This window comes from Rattus norvegicus, chromosome 8, assembly GCF_036323735.1.
Source record: "Rattus norvegicus strain BN/NHsdMcwi chromosome 8, GRCr8, whole genome shotgun sequence".
NCBI classification, from domain to species: Eukaryota; Metazoa; Chordata; class Mammalia; order Rodentia; family Muridae; genus Rattus; species Rattus norvegicus.
Window position 1 is genome coordinate 9,643,152 of NC_086026.1, and position 17,568 is coordinate 9,660,719.

The 17,568-nt window shown below is 45.6% G+C and overlaps 1 pseudogene; it reads left to right on the plus strand.

Moving 5' to 3' along the window:
* Positions 1-13,235: 13,235 nt before the first annotated feature.
* On the plus strand, positions 13,236-16,904 carry Envl-ps5 (MLV-related proviral Env polyprotein-like, pseudogene 5; annotated as a pseudogene).
* The last annotated feature ends 664 nt before the right edge of the window (positions 16,905-17,568 follow it).

Genomic DNA, 17,568 nt, shown 5'->3' on the forward strand with positions numbered 1-17,568 from the left:
AGAATCAACAAAACCCAAGAGCTGGTTCTTTGAGAAAATCAACAGATAGATAAACCCTTAGCCAGACTAACCAGAGGGCACAGAGAGAGTATCCAAATTAACAAAATCAGAAATGAAAAAGGAGACATAACAAAAGATTCTGAGAAAATTCAATCAATCATCAGATCCTACTACAAAAGCCAATATTCAACAAAACTAAAAAATCTGGAGGAAATGAACAATTTTCTAGACAAATACCAGGTACCAAAGTTAAATCAGGAACAGATTAACCATCTAAACAATACCACAACTCCTAAAGAAATAAAGGCTGTTATTAAAAGTCTCCCAACAAAAAAGAGCCCAGGAACAGATGGGTTTAATGCAGAATTCTAGCAGACATTCATAGGAGACCTCACACCAATGCTCTCCAAACTATTCCATAAAATAGAAATAGAAGAAGCACTATCAAATTAGAGACTTTCCCTAGAAGAGATTGCCGAGAAGAGGAAGTTCCCAACTCTGACACAGCTAAAGAATTTAACTAAAGAAGCAAAAGATACTGTAACATCTGCTCATTCTAAAATGACTGCTACTAATATTTTTCTTGTCTTATCACATAACTTGTGAAGCCTGTATTTTGTCTAACTGCGTTTCCTCTAGATTGGATAAAGAATTTGCTGTTATGTTGATTGTAAAACGACCTGCTTATGTTATGCTGCCAGTAGATTTGGGCTCTGATCCTTGGTTTGATAATTCTAGATTACAAGCTTTAGAAACCATTAATGACTTAATTAGACCTAAGAGAGTTGTGGCCACCTTCATTTTAGGAATTTCGCCCTTGATTGCTATCCTAACAACCTTTGCCGTATCCACTACAGCTTTAGTTAAAGAGATGCAGACAGCTACTTTTGTTAATGAAATGCATAGAAAATATTTCTGTGGCTCTCTCAGCACAGCATCTTATTGATAGAGAATTAGAAGCAAGAATTAATGCCTTAGAAGAGGTGATTTTAGAATTAGGACAAGATGCTGATTCTATTAAGACCAGGCTTGCTACACAGATGTCATTCTAGTTTTCATTATATCTGTGTGACTCCTTTACCTTATAATGAATCAGAGAATTGGAGTAGAACTAAAGCTCATTTGCTAGGAGTTTGGAAGAATCCAAATATTTCTTATGACATACAACAATTACAGGAAAAGATTACAGCCATGAGTCAGAGACATTTAGATGCCTGGAATGTGGATAAACATGCAGCATCATTTACTAAAAATTTAAAAGCTTTGAAATCAGTATTGCATCTTTGCAGCCATAAGGTTAGGGCTCATGACTGTTATATTACTAATCTTCCCTATTCAGTTTAGGCTGACCCTGAAGTCCCTCCATACCGTCAATCAAGATATCCTGGAGCTTTTTCTTAAAAACAAAAAACTGGGAACTTCCACACCCACTCCAGTGGAGTCTGTTTGACACGAAGCTCTTGTCCTTTGTTTCTATCCAGAACAGAGGCCTGTGCCTGGAACGGCTTGGCCTCCTGGAGGTCCCTGGCAGTCTCCCTACAAAAAGATGATAACTAGGGTCATGCTTGCAGTGGAGGTGCCTTCTGTGTTTTAGCCTTGGTGATCTTACTAATTTTCAGCCTGTCAACAATATCTGATTTTAAGAATATAGCAGTGTTGGAAGATGGTCATGTACCTTTAGATGTCTCAGGAACTGAAAGTTCAGAGACAGAAACATCTCACACCATCATGATCCTGATAAACTCAACGGCTGCAATGAATTCAACTGCTGTATCCATTAGCTCCCAGTAAATAGAAGAGAAATTAATTGCAGTTACTAACAACACGACTGTTCCAGAAAAATCTTTCCCCCCTTTTTGAAAAGTTTTGTTAGCATGATTCAAAATAGTCATGATTCTTTTAGAAAGATCATAGACAAGTTCCAACAAGTTGAACAAACTTATCAAGAGTTAACTATGGTTTCAAAAATTTCCTTACTATTCTGAGGGGCCATAAATATAGAGTTTAAACTTTATTATGACAAAGATAAATGATGAATACGTACCTGGTGCCCACAAATCTGGCAGTATAACTGCAGTTTTTTAAACTATTGTTTGCAGTTGAGAACTGTTTCCTAGACTGTATGTTTAGCTTTCCTCTATACAAGGGACATTTGGTGGGGTAATGAATAACAGCTGGATGATTGCTGATTATGATGTACTTAACTGCTTAAATATGTGCCAAGAAGTAAAGCTTTTTGTAACAGCACACACCTCAAGTTTGTGTCTGTATGTCGCGCCAAATCCATTCTCTACCTGAAATCCAAGCTTTGTTCCCTCTGCTGACACAATCCCCTGGGTGGTCTGCAGCGAAGAAGCACTACCAAATTCCTTCTATGATGCCATAATTATGCTTATACCTAAACCACACATAGACTGTACAAAGAAAGAGAACTTAAGTCTAATCTTGTTTATGAATATCGATGCAAAAAATACTCAATAAAATTCTCACAAACCGAATCAAACTTAATTCTTCATAGAGTCAGAAAGAGCAATTTGCAAATTCATTTGGAATAACAAAAAAACCTAGGATAGGGAAAATTACATTCAACAACGAAAGAACTTTTGGGGGAATCACCATCTCTGACCTCAAGCAGTATTACAGAGCAATAGTGATTAAAACTGTATAGTATTGGTACAGGGACAGACAGAGAGATTAGTAGAATAGAATTGAAGACTCTGGAACGAACCCAAACACCTATGTTCACTTGATCTGTTACAAAGGAGCTGAAACCATACAATGGAAAAAATAGCATTTTCAACAAATGGTGCTGGTTCAACTGGAGGTCAGCATGTAGGAGAATGAAAATTGATCCATTCTTAATAGCTCTGTACAAAGGTTAAATCCAAATGGATCTAGGACCTCCACATCAAACCAGATACACTCAAACTAATAGAAGAAAAGTTGGGGAAGAGTCTCAATCACATGGACACTGGGGAAAATTTCCTGAACAAAACACCAATGGCTTATGCTCTAAGATCAAGAATCACAAATGTGACTCCATAAAATTGCAAAGCTTCTGTAAGGCAAAGGACACTGTCATTAGAACAAAACAACAACCAACAGATTGGGAAAAGATCTTTTCTGATCCTGCATCTGATAGAGGGCTAATAACCAAAATATACAAAGAATTCAAGAAGTTAGACTACAGGGAGACAAATAACCTATTAAAAAATGGGGTACAGAGCTAAACAAAGAATTCTCAACTGAGGAATATTGAATGGCTGACTAGTACCTAAAGAAATGCTAAACATCCTTAGTCATTGGGGAAATCAAAACAACTCTGAGATTCCACCTCACACCAGTCAGAATGGCTAAAATCAAAAATTCAGGTGACAGCAGATGTTTGTGATGCTGTGGAAAAAGAGGCACACTCCTCCATTGTTGGTGGGGTTGCAAACTGTTGCAACCAGTCTGGACATCAGTTTGGAGTTTCCTCAGAAAAATGGGTATTTCACTACCTGAGGACCCAGCTATAACTCTCCTGGGCATATACCCAAATATGCTCCAATATACAACTGTGTTCATAGCAGCCTTATTTATAATATCCAGAAGCTGGAAAGAACCCAGATGCCTGTCAACAGAGGAGTGGATTCAAAAAATGTGTTACATCTACACAATGGAGTACTACTCAGCTATCAAAAACAATGACTTCATGGAATTCATAAGGAAATGTATTGAACTAGAAAATATCATCCTGAGTGAGGTAACCCAATCACAGAAAAACATGCATGGTATGCACTCACTGATAAATTGTCCGGGACCGGATGTCAGAACTAAGCAAAGCTAGAGCCCTGCCCTGAGCAGATTCCTGAGAAGGGCTTGACCTTTTCAAAGAACTTGTCCCCAGAAGACTGTTGCCTCCTTGTCTAAGGAGAATATCTTGTGGTTTAGAGATCCACCTTATGTCCTTAGGCACTTCCCAGTACTCCCCACCGCCCTAAGCTTCAGATCCTGCTTCACTTCCTGCTTCAGAGCTTTAAATGCTGTACATTCCTCTCAATAAACAGACCTTGACAAGGACACTGCTTGGTCTCACTCCTCTTTCTCACCCGTTCTCCCACAGGTATTGGTCCCCCTCGACCCCCACAAATAACTGGTTCCCTGCTGGCAGGGGCAATAAGTGGGTATTAGCCCAAAAGTTCAGATTACCCAAGATACAATCCACAGACCACATGGAGCTCAAGAAGAAGACAACCAAAGTATGGATGCTTCAGTCCTTCATAGAACGGGGAACAAAAATATTCATAATAGAAGATCTGGTGACAAACTGTGAGGCAGAGACTGAAGGAATGGAATATATATATATATATATATATATATATATATATATATATATATATATATATATATATATATCTCCAAACTAGGTAAGATTGATGAAACTAGGAAGTACACGCTGACAGGAACCAGATATAGATGTCTCCTGAGAGACACAGCCATAGCATGTCAAATGCAGAGGCAAATGCTAGTAGCAAACCATTGAACTGAGAACAGGACCCCATTGGAGGAATTACACAAAGGATTTAAAGAGATGAAGGGGCTTTCAACCCCATAAAAACAATGCCAGCAAACCAGAGAGCCTCCACTACCCAAAGACTATACATGGACTGACCCAGCTGCATATGTAGCAGAGGATGGCCTTGTTGGAGACCAATGGAAGAACAATCCCTTGGTCTTGCCAAGTTTGGACCCCCAGTGTAGGACAATGTCGGCGCCAGCACCGACACAGTACCGAGAATCGGGCAAAAGCCTACGGGATGAAAGAAACACACACACACACACACACACACACACACACACACAGGTTATTGTGTCAAGCCAGGAGAGAAGGGGAGGAAGAGAGAGAGAGAGAGAGAGAGAGAGAGAGAGAGAGAGAGAGAGAGAGAGAGAGGAAGAGTGAGAGAGCAGAAGGAAGAGTGAGGAAGAAGAGTGAGAGTCTCCTGTAGCTTTATTCACCACTTATATACCCAAGTCTCCAGGTAGAAAATAACTGGGAAGCACAGTGGGAAACCCTGGCTCGTGACTACCTGGCTTGTGACTTTGGTAACAAAAGACCAACCAGGAGACCTGAATTAATTAGGGAGAAATCCGAGAAGATCAGCCTAAATCTCAAGGATAAAGGCTGAGGAAGCAAAAGGCAGAAGTAACTTGACCACCACCCAGGTGTGGTCCAGGTGTGTCAGTTCCACATGCATCAGCCAGGCTCAGCAGAGGTCATGCAGTGGAGACACCAGGTGTTTACTACTTGGTCTTTTCTTCCTGTGCCGTAAATACATGGGAGAGGCCTCTGTCCAACAATCCCATGACTTTAACTGTGGCCATACAGTTACAAAGCGGCCAGGCCCAAATCCAATATGGCTCACTACAGGACAATATTTGATGTTAGGAGCAATGCCGTTGAAACCCTCCATTATTGATGTTAATATTACGGTTAGAGTTAAATATGACTGGGTTCATGGAAAATCCCCAGCCAGCTGCAGAAGACTAATACAAGTCTTGTGGTCAGGATGAATAATAATATGATAAAGTTGTAACCTTGCTGAGAAATACATCAGATGTCAAGATGCCCAATGTGATGACCTGTAACCTTTCTGAGAAAGCAACGTCCTGCTGACTAATAATATGACAAACCTGTAACCTTTCTGAAAAACCAACATCCTGTTGACATCAGCTGACCACTCGAATACTGTATCCTTGGCCTGCGTAAATGTTTCCCACTCCCCCCACCCCCAACTCTGTTACCCCTGTTATGGTATAAATTCAGCCTTGGGAAAAAATAAAATTGTCGCCTTGATCAGACTCTTGTCTTGGCATCCTTCTTTGCATCTCTTGTCCCCCCATTCTCTTCCAGGTATCCTCAAAACCATCATTGACAACTGAGAGGACACTGGAAGAGGCTATGGATGGGGAGGGTAACACCCTTATAGAAGAAGGGAAGGAGGAGGCATAGGGGGGTTATGGACTGGAAACCAGGAAAGGGAATAACATTTGAAATGCAAATAAAAATACCCAATTAAAAAAAAAGAGCTGCAATAGGAAAAGGTCAAATAATATATAATAGGAGATCAATAAGAATTGCCCCTGACTTCTCTACAGACTAAAAGCTAGAATGGCTTGTGCAGATGTCTTGCAGTCTCTATGAGACCACAGATGGCAGTCCAGATTACTATACCCAGCAAAACTTTCAATCATCCTAGAGGAAGAAAACAAGAGATTATATGGCAAACTCAAATTTAAGCAATATCTACCCACAAATCCAGCCTTGCAAAAGGTACTGTAAGGAAAACACCAACTCAAGGAGATTAACTCCACCAAGAAAACAATGAAAATAAATAATTCCACATCACTGAAGACAAAAGAAAGGAGTACACTTGTTGATGTGCAAGTGTGCATACAAATACTATGCACCCTCACATCAAAATACCAGAACTAGCCTTTATTGGTCATTAATATCTTTCAATACAATGGACTCAACTTTCCAGTATAAAGACACCAGCTAACAAAATGGAAGTTAAAATGGGATCCATCACTCTGCTGCATTCAAGAAATATATCAGCATCAAGGATAGACATTATCTCAGTATAATATGCTTGAAAAGATTCTCTCAGCAAACAGACCCAGAAGCAAATCATGCATCACACCATACTGATAATTGTGGAAGACTGCAGCACTCTTCTCATCAATGAATGCATCTTTCAGAAAGAAACTAAAGAAAGAATGAAACTATCATATGTTATGTATCAAAGAAACCTAACAGTTATCTACAGTACATTTCATACAACACAAAAGAATAGATTTTTTCAGAAACTCAAAGAACCTTATATAAAATTGACCATATACTCAGTCACAAACTAAGTCTCAACAGGTTCAAGAATATTGAAATGACCCCAAGTAACTATTCAAAACACTTTGAATTAAAGTGGGACTTCAAAAACAACAGAAACAGCAGAAAACCTACAGTCCTATGGAAACTGACCCACTGTCTACTTAATGACTATTGGATCAGGGAAGAAATAAAGATAGAAATAAAAGTCTTTCTAGAATTCCATGAAAATGAAGACCCAACATACCCAAAAGTATGGGACAAAATGAAATGGCCCATACATATACAGCCATCCAATTAGACAAGATGGATGAAGCAAAGAAGTGCAGGCCGACAGGAGCCGGATGTAGATCGCTCCTGAGAAACACAGCCAGAATACAGCAAACACAGAGGTGAATGCCAGCAGCAAACCACTGAACTGAGAATAGGACCCCCGTTGAAGGAATCAGAGAAAGAACTGGAAGAGCTTGAAGGGGCTCGAGACCCCATATGAAAAACAATGCCAAGCAACCGGAGCTTCCAGGGACTAAGCCACTACCTAAAGACTATACATGGACTGACCCTGGACTCTGACCTCATAGGTAGCAATAAATATCCTAGTAAGAGCACCAGTGGAAGGGGAAGCCCTGGGTCCTGCTAAGACTGAACCCCCAGTGAACTAGTCTATGGGGGGAGGGCGGCAATGGGGGGAGGGTTGGGAGGGGAACACCCATAAGGAAGGGGAGGGGGGAGGGGGATGTTTGCCCGGAAACCGGGAAAGGGAATAACACTCGAAATGTATATAAGAAATACTCAAGTTAATAATTAAAAAAAAAAAGAAAAAGAAAAAAAGAAAGTAGTGCTAAAAGCAAACTATATAACATTAAGTACCTTTTTTTTTAGAACCAGACAGCAAGTTTATTTAAATACCGACAGACAAAAGATATTCTAGCTCACAATCACTAACTTAAAATCAACATAACACCAACTATAGAAACACAGGAAAACAACCGCACATAGAAAATTTGCAAATCAGTAAGACAAACATTTTGCAAAAGGATCATTACATTATTAAGGTGAAAGACCCCAGCTTAGCAGCAGTAACGCCATTTTGCAAGGCTGTACTTAAGATGACTGGTCCAGGGAAAGGTTAGAACACTGAGTACACAGCGGCTGCCAAGCAGGACATGTTTGGTTGAAGGCCTGGCAACAGGACGACTGCGGTTGAGCACCTGACAATGAGAAAAGCCCCCGGAGAGGTCCCACACCCTAGTGGGGGCCGAGTCAGCCGTTATGTTCCAGGAAGGTAGCTAGGAAACTTGCCCCCAGGCTGAACCCTTGCCACATTAGAATCCACCAATTATATCCCTGTAACCATGCATCTGCTTCTGTATGCTTGCTTCTGCTCCCCAGAATCCTATAAAAAGCCCATCCTTGGTTCCGTGGGGCGCGCCAGTCCCCTGAGTGACTGAAGCGCCCACAGGTGCCTGTGCCTGTGTATCCCGACAATAAACCAAATCCTCTTGCTGATTGCATCCTGTGGACTCGGTCTGGTCATTAAAGTTGGAGGGTCTCCATCCCGAGGGAAAGTTCTCCCTGAGAACTTTTCAATTTGGTGCATTAGCCGGGAAAGGAGATCCTCCACCCAGGGACCACCGACCACCCACTGGGAGGTAAGCCGGCCGGCGTCTGTCTGATTCTGTCTCGTTCTACCTTATTCTGTCTGTTCTGTGAGCGCTCAGCCAGGTCTGTTCTGTGAGCGCTCAGCCAGGTCTGTTCTGTGAGCGCTCAGCCAGGTCTGTTCTGTGAGCGCTCAGCCAGGTCTGTTCTGTGAGCGCTCAGCCAGGTCTGTTCTGTGAGCGCTCAGCCAGGTCTGTTCTGTGAGCGCTCAGCCAGGTTGTTTGGAATTTGGGCGGGACGAAGAAGGAGCTGAGGAGCTCGGACTTCTTGCCCCGCAGCCCTGGAAGACGTTCCAAGGGTGTTAGGGGCCCGACTTTTCGGGGCTCAATCTGGGACTCTGGTTAGAGGAGGAGGATCCGGACTTACGGCACCTCTGTATTTTTGGCTTTCAGAGGGCCCTGGACCTTTGCCACCTCCATCTGACTTTTTGCTTTCAGTTTGGTACCAAAGCTGTGCAGCACGCCTGTCTGTTGTTTGTTTGACTGTTGGTGTTGTTTGTTTTCTCTGTGTCCTAATCTTCCTTAGAACTAACATGGGACAGTCCCTAACAACGCCCCTAAGTCTCACTCTTGATCATTGGAAAGACGTCCACGACCGGGCACACAACCAGTCCGTCGAGGTTAAAAAAGGAAAATGGCAGACTCTCTGCACATCCGAGTGGCCCACTTTCGGAGCGGGATGGCCAGTGAATGGCACATTTAATAAGATCATTATTTTACAGGTTAAAGATCAGGTCGTCCACGGACATCCTGACCAGGTTCCTTATATTATCACTTGGGAGAGTCTCGCCTTAAACCCCCCCCCGGGGCGGAACCCTTCGTGGACCCGAATTGGCCTCCCCTCAACCCCCAGCCTGTCCCCTCGGCCCCGCCTGGTCCGCCGGCCACGTCTTCCTCTCTCTACCCCACTCTAATTAAATCAGAGCCTTCTAAGAAACCTGTCCTCCCGGCAGACTCAAACTCCCCTCTCAAAGATCTTCTCTCTGAAGATCCTCCTCCCGAATATCGTTTACCTACAGGCCCGGCTGAAACGGAGGAGGCAGAGCCGCCGGCCAGATCAGTTGCCGGGCCACAGTCTGATAAGGGTTTCTCCCCTGTCGCAGGGAGATTGCGCAATAAGCGCGAGGTGATGCCAGATACAACCTCCCAGGCTTTCCCACTTAGACAGGGAACCAGTGGCCAGACCCAATACTGGCCGTTTCAGCAGCTGACATTTACAATTGGAAACAACACAACCCTTCTTTCTCCAAAGATCCGGTGGCACTCACCGACCTAATAGAATCTGTTTTACTTACCCACCAGCCTACTTGGGATGACTGCCAACAGCTCTTACAGGCCCTCTTAACCTCAGAAGAAAAACAAAGAGTGTTCCTAGAGGCCAGAAAGCATGTTCTGGGAGATGATGGGCGTCCCACCCAGCTGCCTGAGGAAATTGATGCTGCATTCCCACTTAAGAGACCAAACTGGGATTTTAATACAGCTGAAGGTAAGGGACACCTACACCTTTATCGCCAGTTGCTTCTAGCGGGTCTCCGAGGGGCTATACGACGCCCTACTAATTTGGCTCAGGTAAAACAGGTATTACAGGAAGCAGGGGAAACTCCCTCCGCCTTTCTAGAGAGACTTAAGGAGGCCTACCGTATGTACACTCCCTATGACCCAGATGACCCAGGACAAATGACGAGTGTCTCTATGTCCTTCATCTGGCAGGCTGCTCCAGATATCAGGACTAAGTTACAGAGGTTAGAAAATTTGCAGGGCTATACATTACAGGATTTACTTAAAGAAGCTGAAAGGATTTTTAATAAGAGAGAGACACAAGAAGAAAAAGAAGATAGAGTTCGCAGAGAGAGGGAAGAGAGAGATAAAAAAAAAGAAACAAAGAATTGAGTCGAATCTTGGCCGCCGTAGTTCAGGGCTAAGAAAGGAAGGGAGATAGGGGGGGAGCTCGAAAGGGGCTGAAGCTGGATAAAGATCAATGTGCCTATTGCAAAGAGAAAGGGCACTGGGCCAGAGAGTGCCCCAAGAAGCCTGGCGGACCCCGAAAGTCTCGACCACGAACCTCCCTCTTGGCTCTAGATAAAGATTAGGGAGGTCAGGGCCAGGAGCCCCCCCCCCGAGCCCAGGGTAACGCTTAAAGTTGGGGGGCAGACGGTTACTTTCCTGGTAGACACAGGAGCCCAGCATTCAGTCCTCACTCAAGCTTCAGGACAACTCAGCGACCGGACGGCCTGGGTACAAGGAGCTACTGGTGAGAAACAATACCGATGGACTACGGACCGCCGGGTTCAGCTGGCTACCGGTAAGGTGACCCATTCCTTCTTACATGTTCCGGACTGCCCGTACCCTCTGCTGGGCCGTGACCTGCTCACCAAACTAAAAGCACAAATTCATTTCGAGGAAGGAGGGGCCCGAATAACTGGCCCCCACGGAACTCACCTTCAAGTTCTAACCCTACAATTAGAGGATGAATATAGACTATATGAACCGGGACAGGACAAGCCACAATCCCTAGAAATAGACACTTGGGTCACGAATTTTCCACTGGCTTGGGCAGAGACTGGTGGGATGGGGTTGGCGCTCCAACAGCCCCCCTTAATTATACCGTTAAAGGCCACTGCAACTCCAGTCTCCATAAAACAATACCCCCTGTCACATGAAGCTTATCAAGGCATAAGGCCTCACATTACGAGGCTTCTGGATCCCTGCCGGTCGCCTTGGAATACGCCTCTTCTGCCTGTTAAGAAACCCGGCACTGGAGATTATAGCCAGTACAAGACTTGAGAGAGGTCAACAAGAGGGTAGAAGATATTCATCCGACTGTTCCAAACCCTTACAATTTGCTCAGTACACTGCCCCCTACACATACTTGGTATACGGTTTTGGACCTGAAAGATGCCTTCTTTTGCCTCCGGCTGAGCCCGAAAAGCCAACCCTTATTTGCCTTTGAGTGGAAAGACCCTGAAATAGGGCTTTCAGGACAATTAACTTGGACAAGACTGCCTCAAGGGTTTAAAAACAGCCCAACGCTCTTTGATGAGGCCTTACATCGGGACTTAGCTGACTTTAGGGTTCAGCATCCCACCCTCATACTCCTGCAATATGTAGATGACCTCCTCCTAGCGGCCACTTCTGAAACTGCATGCCAACGGGGAACTGAATCCCTCTTACAGATTTTGGGACGATTGGGCTACCGAGCCTCTGCCAAAAAGGCTCAAATTTGCCAGACCCAGGTTACTTATTTAGGCTACCAACTACGGGATGGACAGCGATGGCTGACCCCGGCCAGGAGACAGACTGTGGCCGGCATCCCTGCCCCCAAGAATGGCCGACAGCTACGAGAGTTCTTGGGGACGGCGGGATTCTGCCGCCTCTGGATTCCTGGGTTTGCTGAAATGGCAGCCCCTTTGTACCCCCTCACTAAACCGGGGGTGCTCTTCCAGTGGGGACCAGAGCAGCAAAAAGCATTTGAAAACATCAAACAGGCCTTATTGTCCTCCCCTGCCTTGGGTCTCCCTGATATTACCAAACCTTTTGAACTGTTCATCGATGAGAAACAGGGGTATGCTAAAGGGGTCCTAACACAAAGGTTGGGACCCTGGAAACGCCCTGTAGCCTACCTGTCTAAGAAATTGGACCCTGTGGCCTCCGGCTGGCCACTGTGCCTAAGGATGGTGGCTGCTATTGCTGTCCTGATCAAGGACGCTGGAAAATTGACTTTGGGACAGCCACTCACCATCCTAGCACCCCACGCAGTGGAGGCCTTGGTAAAGCAGCCCCCAGACCACTGGCTCTCTAATTCCCACATGACCCACTACCAAGCCTTGTTACTGGATGCAGAACGGGTTCAGTTTGGGCCCGTAGTCGCCCTCAATCCTGCCACCTTGCTTCCTCTACCAGAGGAGGCAGAACAGCATGACTGCCTACAAATCCTCGAAGAAGTACATGGAACCAGGCCGGACCTATCGGACCAGCCTCTTCAGAATGCTGACCACACATGGTACACTGATGGCAGCAGCTTCTTGGCAAAGGGAGAGCGAAAGGCTGGAGCTGCGGTCACTATGGAGGACAAAGTAATTTGGGCGAAAGCCTAGCCTGCTGGTACCTCCGCACAACGAGCTGAACTCATTGCCTTGACTCAGGCGCTCAAGATGGCAAAAGGTAAGAGGCTAAATGTATATACAGACAGCCGTTATGCCTTTGCCTTGGCACACATCCACGGGGAGATCTACCGGAGGCGGGGGCTGCTCACATCTGAGGGTAAAGATATTAAAAATAAGGCTGAAATTCTGGCCCTCTTAGAAGCCCTATTCTTGCCCAAAAGACTGAGTATTATGTATTGTCCAGGACACCAGAAAGGGCACAACCCAGAGGCACGAGGAAACCGGCTGGCCGATGCCACGGCGCGAGAAGCGGCCATGAGCAAACAAATCTTGCCCTTAAATAGCCCAGACCAACCCACGCCCCCACCAGTGGGACAAACCAGTTGGGTTTATGCCCATGAGGACATAGAGCTCCTAGAAAAAATGGGGGCCATCTACCACCCTCAACTAAAACAGTGGGTCTACAAAGGAAAGACAGTTATGCCAATAAAAATGACTTTTGAATTGATCTCCTTTTTACACAAATTAACCCATTTGGGGTTTAAGAAGATGAAAACCTTACTAGATCAAGAAGAGATAAATCTGTGGTTTTTGAATCGGGACAAAGCGATACAAAAGGTGACTGAGAGTTGCAAAGTGTGCGCTCAGGTTAACCCGGGAAGGACCATGATTGGACAAGGAGTTCGTCCTAGGGGACACCGTCCCGGCATCCATTGGGAAATTGATTTTACTGAAATTAAACCAGGTATGTATGGATACAAGTATCTCCTAGTGTTTGTAGACACCTTCTCAGGATGGGTCGAAGCATTCCCCACAAAGCACGAGACTGCAAAAATGGTCACCAAGAAGCTCCTCGAGGAAATCTTTCCCAGGTATGGCATGCCTCAAGCGTTGGGGTCGGACAACGGGCCCGCTTTCGTCTCCCAAGTAAGTCAGTTGGTGGCCAAATTGCTGGGGATTGATTGGAAATTACATTGTGCCTATAGACCCCAGAGTTCAGGTCAGGTAGAACGCATGAATAGAACAATTAAGGAGACTTTATCCAAACTTACGCTTGCAACTGGCTCAAAGGATTGGGTGGCCCTCCTTCCCCTAGTTCTATATCGGGCCCGGAATACCCCGGGCCCCCATGGTCTAACTCCTTTTGAAATAATGTATGGAGCACCACCCCCATTTGTCCATTTCTTTGATTCAAACATTGCTGATTTTGCTGACAGCCCTTCTCTGAGGGCCCATTTACAGGCCCTACAGATTGTGCAGAGAGTCGTCTGGAGACCTTTGGCCGCTGCTTACCAGGACAAGCTTGAGCATCCGGTGGTGCCACACCCGTTCCAGATTGGAGACACCGTGTGGGTGCGCAGACACCAGACCAAGAATCTCGAGCCACGGTGGAAAGGACACTACACCGTCCTCCTGACTACCCCGACCACCCTAAAGGTAGACAGAGTCGCGGCTTGGATCCACGCATCACACGTCAAGGCAGTCCGGTCTGAGGAATTGACTAATCACAACACTACACCCCAGACATGGAGAGTTCAGCGCACTCCAAACCCCTTAAAGTTAAAACTCCTACGTGGCTCCTCCTAGTCCTTTTGTGGCCTAGAGTCAGTGGGGGAATAAGCCCCCACCACATTTATAACATTACCTGGATAGTCACTAATCTCATGACAGGAAGGCTGGCTAATGCTACCTCCGTAAGGGGGACGCTGGCCGATGCCTTCCCTCCCTTATACTTTGACCTTTGTGATGTGATAGACTACAAGTGGGAGCCTGGCACTACCCATAATTGGCATCCCTCAACCACCTACTATGGTTGCAGTCCGGCTTCCCACAGCAAAGAGATATACGTTTGCCCTGGACACAGAGTGAGCCGGCAGTGCGGAGGGCCGGGGAGTGGGTACTGTGCCCAGTGGGGATGTGAGACTACTGGGGATGCGTATTGGAAGCCATCCTCATCTTGGGACCTGATAACTCTGAAACGAGACGGTCGGCTTCCTTACACCTTGTGTAAACAGGGCGCGAAATGCAATCCCCTCGTCCTCCACTTCACCAACTCAGGTAGTAGAGCGACCTGGGACGGGCCCAAATCTTGGGGCCTGCGCTTATACGTCACAGGGACCGATCCCGTGGGTCTGTTCTCTCTAAATAGACAAGTCTCTCCCCTGGCCACTCGACCCATTGGACCCAACCTAGTTCTACCAGATCAGAAGCCTCCCTCGCTCCCGGCACAAGCCCAACCCCCGTCATTGCCTAAGGTCACCCAGGCCCCTGGTAGTACCCCTACAAGCCCCTTCTCCACAACGGGGGGCTCCACCATTTTGATCTCCCCGTCGCCAGGCACCGGGGATCGATTATTCAATTTGGTGGCTGGTGCATATCTGGCTCTCAACTATTCAGACCCTTTTAGGACTCAGGAGTGCTGGTTGTGCCTCGTTTCCGGTCCGCCCTATTATGAAGGGGTGGCAGTCATTGGAAATTATACCAACCTGACTACTGCCCCAGACAGTTGTGCCAATACCCCCAGCCACAAACTAACTCTGCCTGAGGTCTCGGGACGAGGGCTCTGCTTGGGGAATGTACCCCACACACACCAGACCCTCTGCAACACCACTCAGAAGATTCCCATCGGGAACTACTTCCTGGCAGCCCCAAAAGGCACATACTGTGCCTGCAATACTGGACTAACACCCTGTATCTCAGCCACAGTCCTCAACCAATCCTCTGACTATTGTGTATTAGTAGAAATTTGGCCCAAAGTCACCTACCATGAATCCGAGTATATATACTCGTTTTTCGAGAGACAGACTCGTTTCTGACGAGAGCCTGCCACCCTGACTTTAGCTTTACTCCTAGGAGGAATCACCTTGGGGGGAGTGGCCTCGGCTGTAGGGACCGGGACCACTGCACTCATTGAAACTGGCCATTTCCGTCAGTTACAAGCAGCCATGAATGCAGATCTTAAAGCTATAGAAGAGTCTGTGAGTGCATTAGAAAAGTCCTTAACATCGTTGTCTGAAGTGGTCCTCCAAAATAGACGAGGGCTAGATATGTTGTTCCTCCGCGAGGGTGGATTATGTGCTGCTCTAAAAGAAGAGTGCTGTTTCTATGCAGACCATACTGGAATAGTAAGATAATATGGCTAAGCTTCGAGAACGCCTGGCCCAAAGACAAAAACTGTTTGATTCCCAACAGGGATGGTTCGAGGGGTGGTTAAACCGATCCCCTTGGTTTGCTACCCTCCTGTCTACCCTGATGGGACCCCTACTTATTCTTCTCCTAATTCTTCTTTTTGGACCCTGCATCCTTAATAGGCTGGTACAGTTCATGAGGGATAGACTTTCAGTCATTCAGACCCTCGTACTGACGCAGCAGTACCATAGGCTGAGACAACAAGAGACAGAAATTTCTTGACCAAGTCGAGTGAAAGATTTCACTCAAAGTTAGCAAAAAAAAAAAAAAAAATGGGGGAATGAAAGACCCCAGCTTAGCAGCAGTAACGCCATTTTGCAAGGCTGTACTTAAGATGACTGGTTCAGGGAAAGGTTAGAAAACTGAGTACACAGCGGCTGCCAAGCAGGATATGTTTGGTTGAAGGCCTGGCAACAGGACGACTGCGGTTGAGCACCTGACAATGAGAAAAGCCCCGGGAGAGGTCCCACACCCTAGTGGGGGGCCAAGTCAGTCATTATGTTCCAGGAAGGTAGCTAGGAAACTTGCCCCCGGGCTGAACCCTTGGGGGGCCGAGTCAGCCCTTATGTTTCAGGAAGGTAGCTAGGAAACTTGCCCCCAGGCTGAACCCTTGCCACATTAGAATCCACCAATTATATCCCTGTAACCATGCATCTGCTTCTGTATGCTTGCTTCTGCTCCCCAGAATCCTATAAAAAGCCCATCCTTGGTTCCGTGGGGCGCGCCAGTCCCCCGAGTGACTGAAGCGCCCACAGGTGCCTGTGCCTGTGTATCCCGACAATAAACCAAATCCTCTTGCTGATTGCATCCTGTGGACTCGGTCTGGTCATTAAAGTTGGAGGGTCTCCATCCCAAGGGAAAGTTCTCCCTGAGAACTTTTCAAAGGAAAGGCTCTGAACTTTGTGCTCTGAAAACATGTATCTGAGAACAGATCTAATGTACAAGATTATGAAATCTATGATGAATTAAAAATCAAAGAGTACAGAGTTACAAAAGCAGAATTCAACTCTGAAACAAACTTGCTTAATGAAAATCTTTGAATATAAGGAAGATCTCTGAAAGCTGAACTAATCAATTTCCCCACCATGCCCCAGCCGGTCAGCCATGCTCTTTAATTTAATGAAACAAGGGTCTGAGATGAAATAGCACATATACATCAAGTAAGAATTGTATTGTTGCACTTTGAAACGTGTCCAACTGTGCAACTTCATCTGATGATAATTTTTTAAGAGTCAATCGATTTCTAAAAGACTTATTGTACCAGCATTTTGATAAAGTGAATGTCAGCATATCTCCAGAACACTTGCACCCTGCCATTAATGCTTTCTTTGGCAGACAATGACTACTCAATTGAGGGTCCTTTGGGCTGAGCAAACATTTAGCTTTTCTTCTCTTATGAGGTTCTTAGTGTCTTGTTCCAGCTCAATACTCTTTTTATACACCATTATAGTAGCCATAAGTGTGAATTTTATGGGAACTTGCAAACGCAAGTCATTGCTAAAGCTTTCCAGTCACTAATCTTTTCATGCTTTTAAAACCACTAAGGCTGAAGCACCTTCCAACACGTTCATTGGCTGTTTATGCATTTCAATGTTTAATCCATATGACATTTCATAATACATCACGTAGTGTCTCTGCATTTCTGTCTTTTCACTTGCCAATTTCTCACACTCCAAATTAAGACTGTGATACTGCGTCTGCAGGAACTGGAATTCCTCCTTAATCCGGTCCAGGGACTCCCGGATAGTGAACT